The 18472-nt window shown below is 40.8% G+C and overlaps 1 pseudogene; it reads left to right on the forward strand.

Moving 5' to 3' along the window:
- Positions 1–1486: 1486 nt before the first annotated feature.
- LOC116810096 (cytochrome c oxidase subunit 7B, mitochondrial-like) lies at positions 1487–9112 on the forward strand (annotated as a pseudogene).
- The last annotated feature ends 9360 nt before the right edge of the window (positions 9113–18472 follow it).

The following is an 18472-nucleotide window of genomic DNA, read 5'->3' on the forward strand; positions in this document are numbered from 1 at the left end:
GAACTGTGTAGGTCGTAAACTGAAGGAGAGCCAAGAGTGAAAGCTGGGAGACCTATGGGCTCCTGGAGAAGAAAATGATGGCTTGCACTGGGATAGCTGTGGGGTCAGATGAAGTCAGATTTAAGATATATTATTATTCTAAAAGTTAGAGCTAATTGGACTTTAGGGATGGATGGTTCATTCATATTAGCAATATGTATCATAGTAAAATAGTGCAGTCAACATGCCCCTCAGAAGGGAAATGGATACATGAACAGTGGTGTATTTGTACAATGGAATCTGAACAGTAGTTCAAATGAATGGCATAGCTTACTGGCATCATTGTAGAGAAATCTTAACAGTGTTCAATGAAAAAGCAAAGACTAAAAATGTCTGTAAAGTGTACCCTTTATGCAAATTTTAGAAACACAAAACATACCTAAGTTGTGAGAGTATAAAAACCTAGACAAGCAGAATAAGACAGAAGTTAACTTAAGGTGGAAAAGACAGAGGAAAGAGGCAAGCATGGGGCCTTTGATTCTATTATTAATGCTTTCTTCTTTTCTTTTCTTTTTTTTTTTTTTTAAAGGCTGGGTCTTGCTATGTTGCCCAGGCTGGAGTGCAGTGGTGTGATCATAGCACATTACAGCCTCCAACTCCTGGCCTCAAGTGATCCTCCCACTTCAACCTCCCACGTAGCTGGGACTATGGGTGTACACCACTGCACCCAGCTATCATTAATGCTGTTAAATTAAGTTGAGCCTAAAGCCGCCTCCTTACATATTTTAAGTTCAGCCTAAAGGCTTCTCCATACATAATGAACTGTAACCCAACTGGGTGTATAAACAGACTAACTTACTCTTGTACCAGCCACCACGTTTTGGCCAGTCAAGGGTGACCAACTGTTCAAGCCGTGTTCAAATAAGGCAAACCCTGAGCTATAACCAATCCAGCTGTTTGTGTAATTCACTTCTGTTTTCTGTACCTCACTTTTCTTTTTCTGTCCATAAACCTTTTTCTACCATGCAGCTGCTCTGGAGGCTCTCTGAACCTACTCTGGTTCAGGGGATCCCCGATTTGCAAATCATTCTTTGCTCCATTAAACTGCTAAATTTAATTTGTCTAAGGTCAGTGCTTTAACAGTGCTTTCTTGAAAAATAAAAACCACGAGAAGCAAATATGGCAAATTGTTAAATGTGGCAAATGCCAGTGATTAGTACATGAGTGTCTTTTACATGTTTACTTTCTGTGCTTTTTTTTTTTTGCTTTTTGTTTTTATCTGAAACATTTAATAATTTTAAAATGTTTAAGTTTTGGAGAGTTTGTTCTGCCAATCAATATCAATATATTTATTGTGTTAAATATACAGTTCCTTTACAGGGTCCTATAAATAGGAATGCAAGCTTGTCTTGTAATTTTAGGTGCCTCATAAAGGTTTTAAGTCACTGTATTAATCACACACTGGTAAATATTTTTATTTTAAATGAAAAACACAAAATGAATAAGCATGGAAAATCAGTGTCCAGGGAAAGATGATGGCACAGGCCACAGCAAAAGGTAAAAGGAAATGACATTTTGTAAGTACATACTTACACAGACAGTACTTGATATGAGGGCTGTTAATACAACAGGTACTCAGTAAATACTTATTATATTTATAAGTTTTATTTGTATAATTTAATTTAATTATTTTTTAAGTTCCAGGGTAAATGTGCAGGATGTGATGTGCAGGTTTGTTACATAGGGAAATCTGTGCCATGGGTGGTTTGCTGCACCTAGCAACCCATCACCTAAGTATTAAGCCCAGCATGCATTAGCTATTTTTTCCAACTAAAGTAGTTGTGGTGGAATTTTATTTTATTTTTACATTTTTTCTTTTTTGAGACAGGGTCTCACTCTTACTCAGGCTGGAGTGCAGTGCTCATGCCATGGCTCACTGCAGCCTCAACTTCCTGGGCTCCAGCAATCCATCTACATCAGCCTCCCAAGTAGCTGGGACCACAGATGTAGGCCACCACATCTGGCTAATTTTTCTATTTTTTGTAGAGATGGGGGTTTCGTCATGTTGCTCAGACTGGTCTGCAACTCCTGGGCTCAAGCAATCCGCCTGCCCTGGCCCCTCAAAGTGCTGGGATTATAAGCATGAGCCACCGTCCCCAGCCCTGGAATTTTAAACCTTCAAAATATTCTAAAATATCAATCTCTTGTTAAAGAGCTTTGAATTCCCTGGGCTACTACAAACCTTAAGAATTCTGTGTTTCTCTATACCTTTTATTCACCTTGCACAAAGAATTCCGTTTCCTATTATTAAGTTTGAAACTTGACTGTGAGGTTCAGAGCACTGAGGTAAGTTAAAGTCAAACGTCAACTCAGAATGATTGGTTTTCGGACAAAGAATGCAACCACTAATAGCATGTATCATTTTTAGATGAGATTTCGAAACAATGCTAATGTTTCATGTGCTGCTGTCAGTCCCACGCACCAATCTCTCAGGTGGTATAACATGAACCCAAGCGCCCCTGTAAACCAGAGACCTTCAATAGACCAGATACCCCTGGAGACAAAGGGCTGGAGCAATTTCACTGTGTTTGTGGATATAGATAGTTTGCAGTCTGTCAGGTCACAAATCTCTGTTTTAAATAACCCCTAATTACAGATTTACCTCTCCAGTGCCTGCTTTCAGGATGCATAAAGGCAGTATAGCTAAAAGGCCTAAAGTTAGGCTTCAATTGTCAAAAGCTGCTCTGTTGGAGGGCCCAGCCCATTATCACCCTGGCTGTTTGGTTCACAAATGCTGGCTTTCCAAGCCACATTGGTATGTTTGTTTTTCATTGTATGTCAACACTGTTTTAAGTAGATCAGTTTGCTGACATCTGACACCTGATTAGAAAAAGGAATATGGAAAAATGAATGCAAATCTGACCATTTTTTGGCAAGAAGAAATACTTGTTTTTCCGTGGATGAACATTTTCTATTGTGAAATATATTAACTGCTAGTGTTAAAACATCATTAAACACTTTGCACAAGGGAAAGTCAAGCTTTGATTACTGAATCAGTCAGTTCCAACACTATGGAAGCTGAATTACAGCCAAAACCTAACTCGGCTTACTTCTTACCATCCACAATTTCCCTGTCACTTGTTCACCTTTCCATAATTTCTTTTTTCCATTTGGCAAAGTTTTTGTCTGTTTTTATGTAAGAATTTTTCATTGTTTTTAATTTGATCTTTTTTTTATCTGGAAACACCCATAAAAGGTGTTAAATGTCTCTGTTCATCGCATAGGCAACTTATTCTAAATTGTCCCAGCTGTGATATAGTGAATAAATCATCTATGTCTTCTTCAGATCTGTTCCTTTTAAGCAACTCTTTGGAAAGAGAATTGCTGCAGAGAGAAGAACTTTATTAACTAAAAGGAGACTTAGGGCTCATTTGTAGGTGGTTCAATTTCTGAAGTAAACCAATGCAAGATATTGGTAGGGGGTCCCAGGGAAGAGGCTAATCTGCACATTGTCCTATCAACCTAGAATTCAAAACTAGTCCCCCAGCAGGCCTCAAAAGTTAAACATAGGGCCAGCCCAGGTGGCTCACGCCTGTAATCCCAACACTTTGGGAGGCTGAGGTGGGTGGATCACCTGAGGTCAAGAGTTCGAGACCAGCCTGGCCAACATGGTGAAACCCCATCTCTACTAAAAATACAAAAAATTAGCTGGGCGTGGTGGCAGGCACCTGTAATCCCAGCTACTCAGGAGGCTAAGGCAAGAGAACTACTTGAACCCAGGAGGCAGAGGTTGCAATGAGCTGAGATAGCACCACTACTCTCCAACTCCAACCTTGGAGACAGAGTGAGACCCCGTCTAAAAATAAAATAAAATAAAATTTTGATCCTTTGAACGAGGATAAAAAAAATATTATGCTGAGTGAAATAAGCCAAGCACAGAAGGATAAATATTGCCTTATTTCACTCATACGAGGTACTTGGAATAGGCAAATTCATAGAAACAGGCCGGGCACAGTGGCTCACGCCTGTAATCCTGGCACTTTGGGAGGCTGAGGTGGGTGGATTACTTGAGGTCAGGTGCCGCAAAGAAGAACCAGCACTGAGACAAAGGATTTCTCAGCAAGGCAAATTTACTTTGGCAGAAGGGTGCTGCCTGCATCAGTCACGATCACAAGAGCACACAGAACAAAGGAGAGTAGGGATTTTTATTCCTAATGCAGATTCTACCTCTGTGTCTTTCCCCCATTGGCTGGGGTTGGACCGCACAGTCTAAACTAGTCCTGATTGGCGAAATATTCAAACTTTCTTGGATAAGATAGGCATGTGATAGAGGAGAGAGGGAGAGGAGGAAGTGGTCACTTCTGGGGGACTAGAAAGCTAACCTATTCCCACATAAAGAAAGGAATGTGGACTGGGGCTTATCATATCTAGGCATATTTAGACAGGTTAATGCCCAGCAAAAGCCAGGGGTCGGGGGGTACTTGGAATTTAGAGAATAAAGAATGGGGGAACTTGGCAAACTGTTTGAAGAGGAACTTAGCTGTATCTAACATCAGGAGTTTGAGATCAGCCTGGCCAACATGGTGAAACTCTGTCTCTACTAAAAATATGAAAAAATTAGTCGGGCATGGTGGTGCATGCCTATAGTTCCAGCTACTCCAGAGGCTGAGGTATGAGAACTGCTTGAATCCAGGAAGTGGAGATTTTAGTGAGCTGAGATCACACCACTGCACTCCAGCCCGGGTGACAGAGCAAGACTGTCTCAAAAAAAAAAAAAAAAAAAAAATCATAGAAACAGAAAGTAGAATACCTGTTACCTGGGACTGGGTAGAAAGTGAATGGGAAATTATTGCTTAATGGATACAAAGTTTCTGTTTGAGATGATGAAAAAGTTCTGGAAATAGATGGTGGTATGGTTGCACAACACTGTGAATGTACTTAATGTCACTGAATTGTACACTTTAATTTAATTTTTTTTTTCTCAAGACAGAGTCTTGCTGTCTCGCCAAAGCTGGAGTGCAGTGGCACAATCTCAGCTCACTGCAACCTCCACCTCCCAGGTTCAAGCAATTCTCCTGCTTCAGCCTCCCAAGTAGCTGAGATTACAGGTGTGCGCTACCGCACCTGGTGAATTTTTGTATTTTTAATAGAGACAGGGTTTCACCATATTGGTCTTAGTCTCGAACTCCTGACCTGATCCACCCACCTCGGCCTCCCAAAGCGCTGGGATTACAGGCATGAGCCACCATGCCTGGTCTGAATTGTATACTTTAGAATGGTTAACATCTACTATGTACCCATAAAAATTAAAAAATTAAAAAGTAAAAAGAAGTGTTTAATAAGAATGGTTAAAATGGTAAGTTATATGTTCTGTGAGGTTTTTTTTGTTTTTTGTTTTTTGGGGGTTTTTTTTTGAGATGGAGTCTCACTCTGTTGCCCAGGCTGGAATGCAGTGGTGGGATCTCTGCTCACTGCAACCTCCACCTCCTAGGTTCAAGCAATTCTCCTGCCTCAACCTCTGGAGTAGCTGGGATTACAGGCTTGCACAACCACACCCTGCTAATTTTTGCTTTTTCAGTAGAGACCGGTTTCATTGTGTTGGCCAGGCTTGTCTCAAACTCCTAACCTCAAGTGATCCACCCACCTCAGGCTTATCTCAAACTCCTAACCTCAAGTGATCCACCCACCTCAGCCTCCCAAAGTGCTGGGAGTACAGGCGTGAGCCACCATGCCCAGTCTGTTCTGTTTTGTATATTTTATCACTTTTTTTTTTTTTAATAAAAGCCTACCAGGAATCTTGATTCCTGAGGTTTCTTTTTTTTTCTTTTCTTTTTCTTTTTCTTTCTTTTTTTTTTTTGAGATGGTGTTTCGCTCTTGTTGCCCAGGCTGGAGTGCAGTGGTGCAATCTTGGCTCACTGCAACCTCTGCCTCCCAGGTTCAAGCGATTCTCCTGCCTCAGCCTTCCAAGTAGCTGGGATTACAGGCACCTGCCACCACGCCCAGCTAATTTTTTTATTTTTAGTAGAGACAGGGTTTCATCATGTTGGCCAGGCTTGTCTTGAACTCCTGACCTCAGGCGATCCACCCACCTCAGCATCCCAAAGTGCTGGGATTACAGGTGTGAGCCACCATGCCCGGCCTTTTTTCTTTTTTTTCCCTCGAGGCAGGTTCTAGCTCTGTCACCCAGGCTAGAGTGCACTGGTGCAATCTTGGCTCACTGCAACCTCCACCTCCTGGGTTCAAGTGATTCTCCTGCCTCAGCCTCCCGAGTAGCAAGGACTACAAGCATGTGCCACCACACCCGGCTTATTTTCATCTTTTTTGTAGAGATGGGATTTCACCATGTTGTCCAGGCTGGTCTCCAACTCCTAGGCTCAAGCACTCCACCTACCTTGGCCTCCCAAGTGGTGGCTCGTGCCTGTCATCCTGGGCATGAGCCACCACACCTTGCAGATTACATGAGGTTTCATGGGGTCAGGTTAAAGGTGTGGAGAACAAAGAGGAGAACCACATTCTCATGCCAGCCACTCCCAGCTTTCCAGAGAGGAGAAGAGATTACTGTTGGAAATATGATAGAATTATTAATAACATATAAATAAATCATAGTTCACAGCTCCTTTTTGTTTTAATATTGTGTAAAGATTGCAATTTTTTTTTTTTTTTGAGACAAAGTCTTGCTCTGTCACCCAGACTGGAGTGCAGTGGCACGATCTTGACTCACTGCAACCTCTGCCTCCTGGGTTCAAGTTATTCTCCTGCCTCAGCCTCCTGAGTAGCTGAGAGTACAGGCATGTGCCACCACACCCAGCTAATTTTTTGTATTTTTAGTAGAGACGGGGTTTCACCGTGTTAGCCAGGATGGTCTCGATCTCCTGACCTCGTGATCCGCCCGCCTCAGCCTCCCAAAGTGCTGGGATTACAGGCGTGAGCCACCGCGCCCGGCAGAGATGTACTCATTTTATCCTAATGCCAATTTGTGAGGTAGCCTTGGATTATTACTTAGGAATAAGTACACTGAGACACAGAGAGATTAACTTGCCCAAGTTCATAAAACATGTGGTAAGTGGCAGAGATACTTTTCTAGCTCAAGTGGAGTCTACATTCTTTACCATTGTACTGAGCGGGACAGTATCTGAATACCCATCCCTGGCAGCTTAAGCACTGCGTTTGACAGCATGTGATACTGCTCCCCTACTTCCAGTCACCAAAGATTGGACACCTGATGACATAGGGACTGCTGATTCAGAAACACACTTGCATGACGTGAACTAAGCCAGTCATTTTCCTTCTCTTGGCTTCATTAATCTCTTCTAATACCAAGAGATAATGCTGGTAAATGGTAAGATTAAGGGTAAAACTATGCCCTGGTTTTAGGGCAGACCAAAGCCTGCTGTGAGCCAACTTATGAGGAAGCAGAAAAGACACAATGGCCAGCGAGGAGGCTGGGCTGCTTAAGACAGCATTAAGAACTACTCAAGGCCAGGCGCGGTGGCTCACGCCTGTAATCCCAGCACTTTGGGAGGTCAAGGCGGGCAGATCATGTGGTCAGGAGATGGAGACCATCCTGGCTAACACAGTGAAAACCCGTCTCAACTAAAAAAAATACAAAAAAATTAGCCGGGCACCTGTAGTCCCAGCTACTTGGGAGGCTGAGGCAGGAGAATGGTGTGAACCCGGGAGGCGGAGCTCACAGTGAGCTGAGATCGCGCCACTGCACTCCAGCCTGGGCGACAGAGCGAGACTCTGTCTCAGAAAAAAACAAACAAACAAACAAAAAACTACTCAAAACTTGGAAAAATTAGGAACTGTGAAACCTGGTTCCATCAGTCATGAATCCTAGTTGGAAACTGGTAAGGCCTAGCTGTTCTAGTTATTGTCTTTCAGAGTGAGGGTTTGAAAGCTCTCGTCTAGTTTGTCACCAGTGTTATGACAGCATCTCTAGCATTCCCTTCCATGCTGTTTCTGTTTGGACATCTCTTTCTCAGGTGAGAGACCGGAAGCCTGGCAGTGGTATGAGTTTTCTAGGGCTGCCATAGCAAATTCCTGTCAACTTAGTGGCTTAAACAACAGCAACTTATTCTCTTAGAGTTCTGGGAAACAGAAATCTGAAGTCGAGGTGTTGGCAAGGCTGTGCTCCCTCCACAGGCTCTAGGAGAGATTCCACTCCTTTCCTTTTCCAGCTTCTGTGGCTGACCACATGCCTTGACTGGTGGCTGCTTACTCCAGTTTCTGCCTCTGTATTCACAGGGCCTTCTCCTCTGTGTGTCTTCTCCTCCTGTGTCTCTTATAAGGACATCTGTCATCGGATTTGGGGCCCACCTTGGTAATACAGGATGATCTCATCTCAGGGTCCTTAATTTAATTAATCTGCAAAAACCCCTTCTCCAAATAAGGCCACATTCACAGCGGCTCGGCATTAAGACATGGACATATATTTTGAGGGGCTGCCATTCCAACTATTCCAGGTCCTGGATGTGGTGTGGTGCCACTGTTTTTCTAAAAGCCTAAGGAAAGACAAAGGAGAGTAATACACTTTCAGGTTTCGGTCAGTGTTTCTTTTGTTTAATGAACTCTATGGGTTGGGCCCATGCAATTCCAGAAGGATTGCTAGAGAAAGTATCAGCCCACAATATTCTGCATGTTTTATGTCTGAAGCATGGGGAAAACCTTTACAAACAATTCGATTAACTCTTCCCACAGTTAACTTTGGGGACTCCCAGAAGATAAAATAATAAGAAAAAAAGCTGAAATCCTGACATTTGACCAGTGAAAGTTACTGATCTAGTGGACTTAGAAACCTTCCCGAGGGACCTGATGCAAATTTTCACCAAAGCAGCAGCTGCATTTCCACAGTTCTAGCTTCACCTTCACAGTGTTTCCCTTGCTGAAAAAGGCACTAAGTCATCTCCAAGTTTGAAGCACCCAGCGAACTACAGCAAGGCAGAGCCACCAGAAGCATACACCTGAGTTTCATGACAAACACGGTAATGCTGTATGAGCTAGTGAAACCACTTTCTGTATTGCTGCACGGATATGTATAGCAACACAAACTGGAATAGAATGGAACATGTCCCCTGTTGGCAGAGTCACCCCAAAGGAATGGAGAGATAAGCAGGCATCCCAGATGGTGTAATACTGAATTGTTTAGAAAACAACTCATAATTGATGCCAAGTGAAAGCACTGTGTACCCATTAAAACATTACATTATTGAAGAAATAATGTTTTGAAGAGTGAACTCTTCAAAAAAAAAATACCTTACCTAGGATCACAAACTGGTGTTGTCTAGGAGACAGTTCAGGTTACAGATACAACAGAGATCTACCCAAGATAACTCAAGTAAAAGATACATGGGGAACAACAAAGAGACTCGTGCAAACCCAGAATCAAATATTAGGCTGTAACAGGTCTCGGCCATGTGGGTAATGGGATTTGGATTTATAGCAGCTCCAGGAGTTCATGGATCTTCACCTGCTTCTCCACCCATAACATGACTGGCCTATACACCACTGTGTGTTTCTGTCTCCTGATGTCAAATATAATTTTCAGAAATTTAGAAACATAATTCTTTTTTTTTTTTTTTTTTTTGAGACGGAGTCTTGCTCTGTTGCCCAGGCTGGAGTGCAGTGGCACAATCTCGGCTCACTGCAAGCTCTGCCTCCCGGGTTCACGCCATTCTCATGCCTCAGCCTCTCCGAGTAGCTGGGACTACAGGTGCCCGCCACCATGCATGGCTAATTTTTTGTATTTTTTAGTAGAGACAGGGTTTCACCGTGGTCTCGATCTCCTGACCTCGTGATCCGCCCGCCTTGGCCTCCCAAAGTGCTAGGATTACAAGCGTGAGCCACCGTGCCCGGCTGAAACATAATTCTTATAGTTGGCTAAGTTGTGTACACAACTGGTTAATGTCCCACAGGAACATGAAACCATCTTCTTCAGAATTACCTTCTCTATTAACAGAAAAGAAAGTCATCACATCTTATCTATTTTACACAATTATAGAATGTCTAGTATCTAATCAATTCTGTAAACAAAGTCCATTTCCCTAGAGAGTTAGGTGAGGCTCAAGTCAAAGCTTTGGCGTGACACTAAAAATTCACACAATCAAAAAAAATTTCATAGAATCATATCGTTGCTTTATTTCTAAGTTTTGCATAATTCTCCTAAACATCCCCCCTTTTGATCAAAAATAATCTTTAAGCATCCTTATTGGATAGTCAGCAAATCTAGAGCCATGTGGTGTTGATCAGCTGCTAAGACCAGAATATTAAATTCTGCCTAGAGATTAAAAAATCTATAGTTTCATCTTCAATAGCTTCCATGGATCCAGAGATGATTTCTACGGCTATTTACTCATCCATTTCAAAGCTAGGAAACCAAAACCAGAGAATTCAGCTCTATGAAGTTTTCCCTGCAGTACCTTGTAGATGTACAGATAGGATCACCTGGGACTTTTGTCTGAACTCTTCTTTATTCTAGGCCTTGTTGTCTGATGCCATTTTCATAAATGTTGATTATTTTTCTTTGCCACCATGTTTTTCCCTCCTTATAATCTGTCTTCTGACAGAGCCCCTCCAGTCTTTAAACTTATTTCTACCTTCCTGCCCCTGGCTTCTATCTTGTAATGAATTCCCCTTTTCTGTTTAAGCCAGCTTGAGTGGGTTTCTGTTGCTTATAATTGAGTGTGAACCAATTCAATCACCTAATCCTACAGCCTAGGGTAACCAAACGTCAACTCAGACTTTGGTGGGACCCCACATTACCCTTGGAACTGAAAGATCTAAACTAAAATTAATGTTTGTCTGACATTTTGATTAGGAAGAAACTAGCAAAGGTAAAATTTGAGCTAAGTCTTGAAAAATCAGGCAGTTATTATTTTTTTAAAAAGTACTTGTACAAAAAAAGTATTTGTGGGGACTTTCACTTCTGAGAAGATAGAATAGACATTTTTTTTTCCTATTTCTCCTACTAATTATGACTAAAAACCCTGGATACTATATATACCTGGATACAAACATAAGGAGACTCCAAAAGATAGAAGAAAGCAGACTAGCAAGGTACACTGAAACCTGAGAACCCACACACGGGGGACTTCCTTTGATTTCCTTTTTGCCTCATGATCCCAGACTTGAAGTGGAGGAAGCCAGCAACCCATATTGTCAGTGATTCCAGAACAAAAGAGCCCCATTGAAAGTCTATTCTCTCCAGCCAAAAGACTAAGAAAGATGTAGCCAAATAAGACAAGAATTTTAGACGATACCCACTCTACTCCATCCAAACACCATGGAAAACAATTGTGGCACCATCCCTACCTCCATTAGCAAAAGTCAAGAAGCCTAAACTTCCACTCAGCAGATACCATAACAAGGTATCCCAACACCCAATCCCAAAGGGTTGGTGTCAGAGAGGGACAAGCAGATAGCTGAGAGCTTCATCTCTGCTGGCCAGTAACAGGGACCTGCCACTCTCCATGGTGTCAGTGGAGACCATATGGGGAGCCTGGACTTCCAGCCCCTTCGAACACTAATGAGGCACCCTTTGCCATTCCTGCCAGGGTGGTATCAGAGGGTCTAGTGAAGAGTCAGAACTCTGACCACTGTCTAGCAGTAATTAGGTCACTCCCACCAAGTGTCAGTGGAGACTGCATGGGAACTGAGGCAGAAAGAGCCTCCTCCCCTCAGATCTCAATGGTGGCCCAGTAGAGAACGTGGACTTGTACCTCTACCTGTCGTAAAGAAGCAGCAGCATCACACATTTCTCCCCTACCAGAGTAGTGTCAGAAAAAGCCAACTAAAACAAAAAGTTTAGATAAAATCCAGAGTCTCAGAACATAATACAAAATGTCTAGGTTCCAATGGAAAAGTACTCATCATGCCAAAAACTGGAAAGATCTCTGTCTTAGCTTAGGCTGCCATAACAAAATACCATAGACTGGGTAGGTTAAATAACAGGAATTTATTTCTCACAATTCTGGAGACTGGAAGTCCAAGATCAGGGTGCCAGCAGGGTCAGTGTCTAGTGAAGGTCCTCTCCTTGGATTGCTGTGTCCTCACATGGCCTTTCTTTGGTACCATGTGAGGGTGGAGAGAGGGAGAGAGGAAGCAAGCTATCTAATGTCTCTTCTTTTATGAGTGCCAGTCCCATAATAAGAATTCCACACTTATGACCCCCCAAAGTCCCTACCTCCCAAGCATTATCACACTGGGGCTTCAGGCTTCAACATATAAATTTGTTGGGAACACAGTTTGGTCCGTAGCAACCTCAAACCAGTGAAAAAAGACAATCAATATATGCCAACACCAAAATGAGAGAGATATTAGCATTATTTCACAAAATTTTAAAGCAGCCATGATGAAAAATGTTTCAGCCAGACATGGTGGCATGCACCTGAAGTCCCAGCTACTTGGGAGGCTGAGGTAGAACTGCTTGAGCCCAGGAGTTCAAGACCAGCCTGGGCAACATAGTAAGACCCCCTCTCAAAAAACAAAACAGTTGGCCAGGTGCAGTGGCTCATGCCTGTAATCCCAGCACTGGAGGAGGCCAAGGTGGGAGGATTGCTTGAGCCCAGGAGTTCAAGACCAGTTTGGGCAACATAGAAAGACCTTGTCTCTATAAACAAAAAATTAGCTGGGTATAGTAGTGCATGCCTATGGTCTCAGCTACTGGGGAGTCTGAGGTGGGAGGATTGCTTCAGCCTGGGTAGTTGAGGCTGTGGTGAGCTATCATGCCACTGCACTCCAGCCTAGACAACAGAGAAAGACCTCATCTCGAAGAAGAGGAAGAAGAAGAAGGAGAAGGAGGAGGAGGACGATGACCCAGACTGAAATCTTAAAATTTAAAAATACAGTAACTGAAATTAAAAGGTAACTGAAATTAACAGCAGAAAGGAGTGAACTGGAAGATAATGCAATAGAAATCTATCTGAATAGCAGAGAGAACATAGCCTAAAAAAAAGAAAGAAAGTCAAACAGGGACCTGTGGGTTATAATAAAGTACCTAATGTTAGTATCATTAGAATCCTATAAGCAGAAGCAAAAGATAATTGAGAAAGTACTCAACAAAATAATAGCTAAAAACTTTCCAAATTTGTCAAGGAACATAAATTAATAGACTTAAGAAGCTGGGCATGCCTGGGCATCTTGGCCCATGCCTATAATTCCAGTGCTTTGGGAGGCCAAGGCAGGAGGAGCACTTGAGGCCAGGAGTTCAAGACCAGCCTGGGCAACATAGTGAGGCCCAGTCACAAAAAGTCAAAAAACGGCATGATGGCACATGCTTGTAGTCCCAGTTACTTGGGAAACTGAGGCAGAAGGATCACTTAAGCCCAAGAGTTTGAGGCTACAGTGAACTACGATTGTACCATTGCATTCCAGCCTGGGCAAAATGTGAGACTCTGTCTCTAAAAAAATAAAATAAGGTACGACAAAATTAAACTTAAAAAATTAAATATGTTTTTAAAAAAGCTTAACAAACCCCAAAAAGGATAAACTCAAAAAAACATACCAAGGATCAGGCATGGTGGCTCATGCTCATAATCCCAGCACTTTTGGAGGCTGAGGCAGGAAAATCACTTGATCCCAGGAGTTTGAGACCAGCCTAGGCAACATAAAGAGACTCTGTCTGTAAAAAACAAACAAACCAACCAACCAACCATACCAAGATATATAATAATTAAACTAAAGACAAAGAAAAATCTTGAAAGCAGCCAGAGTAAAATAATACCTTATCAATAAGGGAAACAATTAAAATGGTAGTGTACTTCTTATCAGAAAGCATGGAGATCAGAAGGAAGTGGCACAATATTTTTTCAGTGCTAAAAAAGAAAACTGTTGATATGGTTTGGGTGGGGACACAGCCAAACCATATCATCTTGAATTCCCACATGTTGTGGGAGGGACCTGATGGGAAGTAATTGAATCATGGGGGCAAATATTTCCCTTGCTGTTCTCATGAGAGTGAATAAGTCTCACAAGACTGGATGGTTTTAAAAAGAGGAATTCCCCTGCACGAGCTTTCTCTCTTTGCCTGCTGCCATCCATGTAAGACGTGACTTGCTCCTCCTTGCCTTCCGCCATGATTGTGAGGCTTCCCCAGCCACGTGGAACTGTAAGTCCAATTAAACCTCATTATTTTGTAAATTGCCCAGTGTCAGGTATATCTTTATCAGTAGCATGAAAACGGACTAATACAACTGTCGACTCAGAACTTTATACCCAGCAAAACTATATCTTTCAGAAATAAAGAAGAAACCAAAACATTCTCTGATTAAAAAAAAAAAACTAGAAAAATTTGTGGTCAACAGACCTATTCTCAAAGAATGGCTAAAAAAAGTTCTGTAAACAGAAAGGAAATGATAAAAGAGGAAACTTTGAGACATCAGAAAGGAAGAAATAACATATTAAGGAAAACTATGGATAAATATGCCTTTTCTTTTCTTAAGTTTTGTAAATTATGTTTGATGATTGAAGTAAAATTTACAACAATGGCTGACGTAGTTCCAAATGTATGCAAAGGATATACTTAAGACAATTATATTACAAGCAGGGGAGGGCAAAGGGATGTAAAGATTTAAGGTTTTATACTGTACTTGAACTAGTAAAGTGAAAACACTAGTAGACTGTGATAAGTTATGTATTCATAATGTAATATCTAAAGCAAACACTTAAAAAGCTACACAAAGAGATACACTCAAAAACACATTAGAAAAATCAAAATGGAATTCTAAAAAATGTTCAAGCAACCCACAGGAAGTCACATAAATAGAGAAATGAATAAAAAGAAAAGAGAAAAACAGAAAATGAAATAATAAAATGACAGACACATTGTTTCTCAGCCATTTGGCTAGATCAAGTGTAAAATGGCAGACTTAACCCTTAATTTTTAATTAATTAATTAAATTTTTGAGACAGCATCTCTCTCTCTCTGTTGCCCAGACTGGAGTGCAGTGGTGTGATCACAGCTCACTGCAGACTCAAATTCCTGGGCTCAAGCAATCCTTCCACCTCAGCATCCAAAGCAGCTGGACCACAGGTGTGCACCCCCATATCCAGCTAATTTTTATTTTTTGTAGAGATGGGGTCTCACTATGTTGCCCAGGCTGATCTGAAACTCCTAGGCCCAAGCAATCCTCCTGCCTCAGCTTCCCAAAGTGCTGGGATTACAGGTGTGAGCCACTGCACCTGGCCAGACTTAATCTTTAGCATATTAAGAATTACATTAATATAAATGGTCTAAATATACCAACTAAAGGACAGAGATTGCAGAGTGGATTTTCAAAAAATATGACCCAACTATATACCATCTATAAGAAATGTATTTCATATATAATAATGTTGGATGAAAAAGATATTATACAAGCATTAATTTTAAAAAGTAAGAGTGCTATATCAGTATCAGATAAACCAGAACTCAGAGTAAAGAAAATTAACAAAGACAGAGACAGACATTTTATAATGGCAAATCAGTCACTCTACCAATAAAACACAGAAATCTTTTTGGTTTAGACAAGGTCTCACTCTGTCGCCCAGGCTGGAGTTCAGTAGCATGATCTCAACTCACTACAACCTCCACCTTCCAGGCTCAAGTGATCTTCCCACCTCAGCCTCCCAAGTAGCTGGGACCACAAGTGTGTGCCATCATGCCCAACCAATTTTTGTATTTTGTGTAGAAATGTGGTTTTACCATATTGCCTATGCTGGTCTTGAACTCCTGAGCCCAAGTGATTCACCTGCCTTGGCCTCCCAAATTGCTGAGATTACCCACATGAGCCACCATGCCCAGCAAAATATGATCATCTTAAATATGTATATGGCTAAGAATAGAGCTGCAAAATGTGAAAACAAAAACTGATAGAACTTAAAGGAGAAATAAATACATCCATAATTATAGTTGGAGACTTCAACACTCCTCTCAACAAGTAATAAAACAAGTAGACAGAAAACAAAGATATGGAAGAACTCAACATCATCGACCAATAAGAGCTAAGTAACTTTTATAGAATACCTCACTGAGTAACAGCATTATACACTCTCTTTTCAAGTGCTCAGCAAACAAAAGCAGATACATCATATCATAGGTCAGAGCGACAATCCCTAAGAAATTTAAAAGAATGTACATCACACAGAATGTGTTCTCATACCATGATGAAATCAAACTAAAAATGAATAACATAAAACTAAGAGGAAAATCTTCCAACACTTGGAAACTAAACAACACACTTCTAAATAATCCTTAAAAAGGAAGTACCAAAGGAAATTAGAAAATACATAATACTTAATGAAAATAAAAATACAACATATTAAATGTGCCAGACACTCCCTGTTGATAGGGAAATCATAACCTAAATGCATATATTAGGAAAGAGAATGTGTCAAATCAGTAATTAAAGCTCCCAACTCAAGAACTCTGAGAAATAAGGGCAAACAAAACCAAAAATATCCAGAAGAAAAGAATAATGATTCGAGTATAAATCAATTAAATTTAAAACAGGAAACCAATAAAGGAAATCAATGAAAGGAAGAGCTGGGTCTTCTAAAAGATCAATAAAATTGACAAATCTCTTTTTAGACTGACAAAGAAAAAAGAGAATACACAATTGCCAATATCATGAGTGAAGCAGAGGATATTACTACAGACTCTGCAGACAACACAAGGAAAATAAGGAAATACTATTAACAACCTGACAGACAAAAATTTGGCAATTTAGATAAAGTGGACCAATTTATCAAAAAACACAAATTGCCACAGCTCACCAAACATGAAATCAATAGTTTGAATAGTTCTATTACTATTAATAAAATTGAAGATGTAATTTTAAAGTTTTCCCCAAAAGTCATAACCAGGCCTGGATAGTTTAGAGAAATTCTACCAAAAAATTAAAGGAGAATTAACACCAATTCTATACAATCACTTCCAGAAAATAGAAAACGAAGAGACACCTCCCAACTTATTTGATAAGTATTTCTATAATGCCAAAAGCAGAAAAAGACAATACAAAACCCAGCAAACTGCAGACCAATATTCAAAGAAAGAAACTTTCTAACTTGATAAAGACCATCTACAGAAAACCCACAGCTGGCATTTCACCTAATGGTAAAAGACTGAATCCTACTCTGTACAATTGAGAAAAGGCAAGGTTTCCATTCTTCATTCTAATTACTTCTATTTAATATAGTACTAGAAGTCTAGCCAGTGCAATAAGGCAAGAAAAAGAAATAAAAGCCATACAGGTCAAAAAGGAAGAAATAAAATTGTTTCTATTTGCAGATGACATGATTATTTATGTATAAAGTCTCAAGAAATCTACAAAAAAAAAACCCAAAACCTTTCTAGAATGAATATTTACAACAAGATTGCAGGAAACAAGTTAATATAAAAAATCAATTGTATTTCTATATATTAACAATGAGTACATGGACCTTGAAATTAAAAATACATTACCGGCCAGGTGTGGTGGCTCATGCCTGTAATCCCAGCACATTGGGAGGCTGAGGTGGCAGGATCACCTGAGTTGAAGGCTGCAGTGAGCTATAATCACACCATCACTCTCCAGCTTGGGCAAAATAATGAGACCCTGACTCCTAAAAATAAATAAATTTAAAAAAATACATTATCATTTACAATAGTAAATTTTAAATTCTTTTTATTTAAAAAAGAAATAGGTGTAAATCTAACAAAACATGTACAGGACTTACATGTTGAAAACTACACAATATTGTTGAGAGAAATTTAAAAATATATAAACAAATGAAAAGAAATACTGTGTTATTGGGTTAGAGATCCAATACACTAAAGATACCAGTTCTCAAATTGATATGCAGTTTAATACAATTCCTAGCCAAATACCAGCAAAGTTTTTGTAGGTATAGAAAATAAAAAGCAGACCAGGTGCAGTTGCTTAAGCCAGTAATCCCAGCACTTTGGGAGGCTGAGTCAGGTAGATCACATAAGGTCAGGTGCCACGACCAGCCTGGGCAACGTAGTGAAACCCTGCCTCTACTAAAAATACAAAATTAGCCTGGCATGGTGGCACATGCCTGTAGTCCCAGCTACTCAGGAGACTGAGGCAGGAGAATCACTTCAACCTGGGAGGCAGGGGTTGCAGTGAGCCGAGATCACACCACTGCACTCCAGCCTGGGTGACAGACGGAAACTGTATCAAAAAAAAAAAAAAAAAAAGGAAGGAAGGAAGGAGGGAGGGAGGGAAGGAAGGAAGGAAGGAAGGAGGGAAGGAAGGAAGGAAGGAAGGAAGGAAGGAAGGAAGGAAGGAAGGAAGGAAAGTAGACTAGCTAAAACAATTTTTAAAAAGAATAAATGGGGCTGGGCCTGGTGGCTCAAGCCTATAAGCCCAGCACTTTGGGAAGCTGAGTTGAGTGGATCACTTGAGGACAGGAGTTCAAGACCAGCCTGGCCAAAATGGTAAAACCCTATCTCTACTAAAAATACAAAAAATTAGCCAGATGTGCTGGCACATCTGTAATCCCAGCTTGTTTGGAA

This window comes from Hylobates moloch, unplaced genomic scaffold, assembly GCF_009828535.3.
Source record: "Hylobates moloch isolate HMO894 unplaced genomic scaffold, HMol_V3 SCAFFOLD_1, whole genome shotgun sequence".
Lineage (NCBI taxonomy): Eukaryota > Metazoa > Chordata > Mammalia > Primates > Hylobatidae > Hylobates > Hylobates moloch.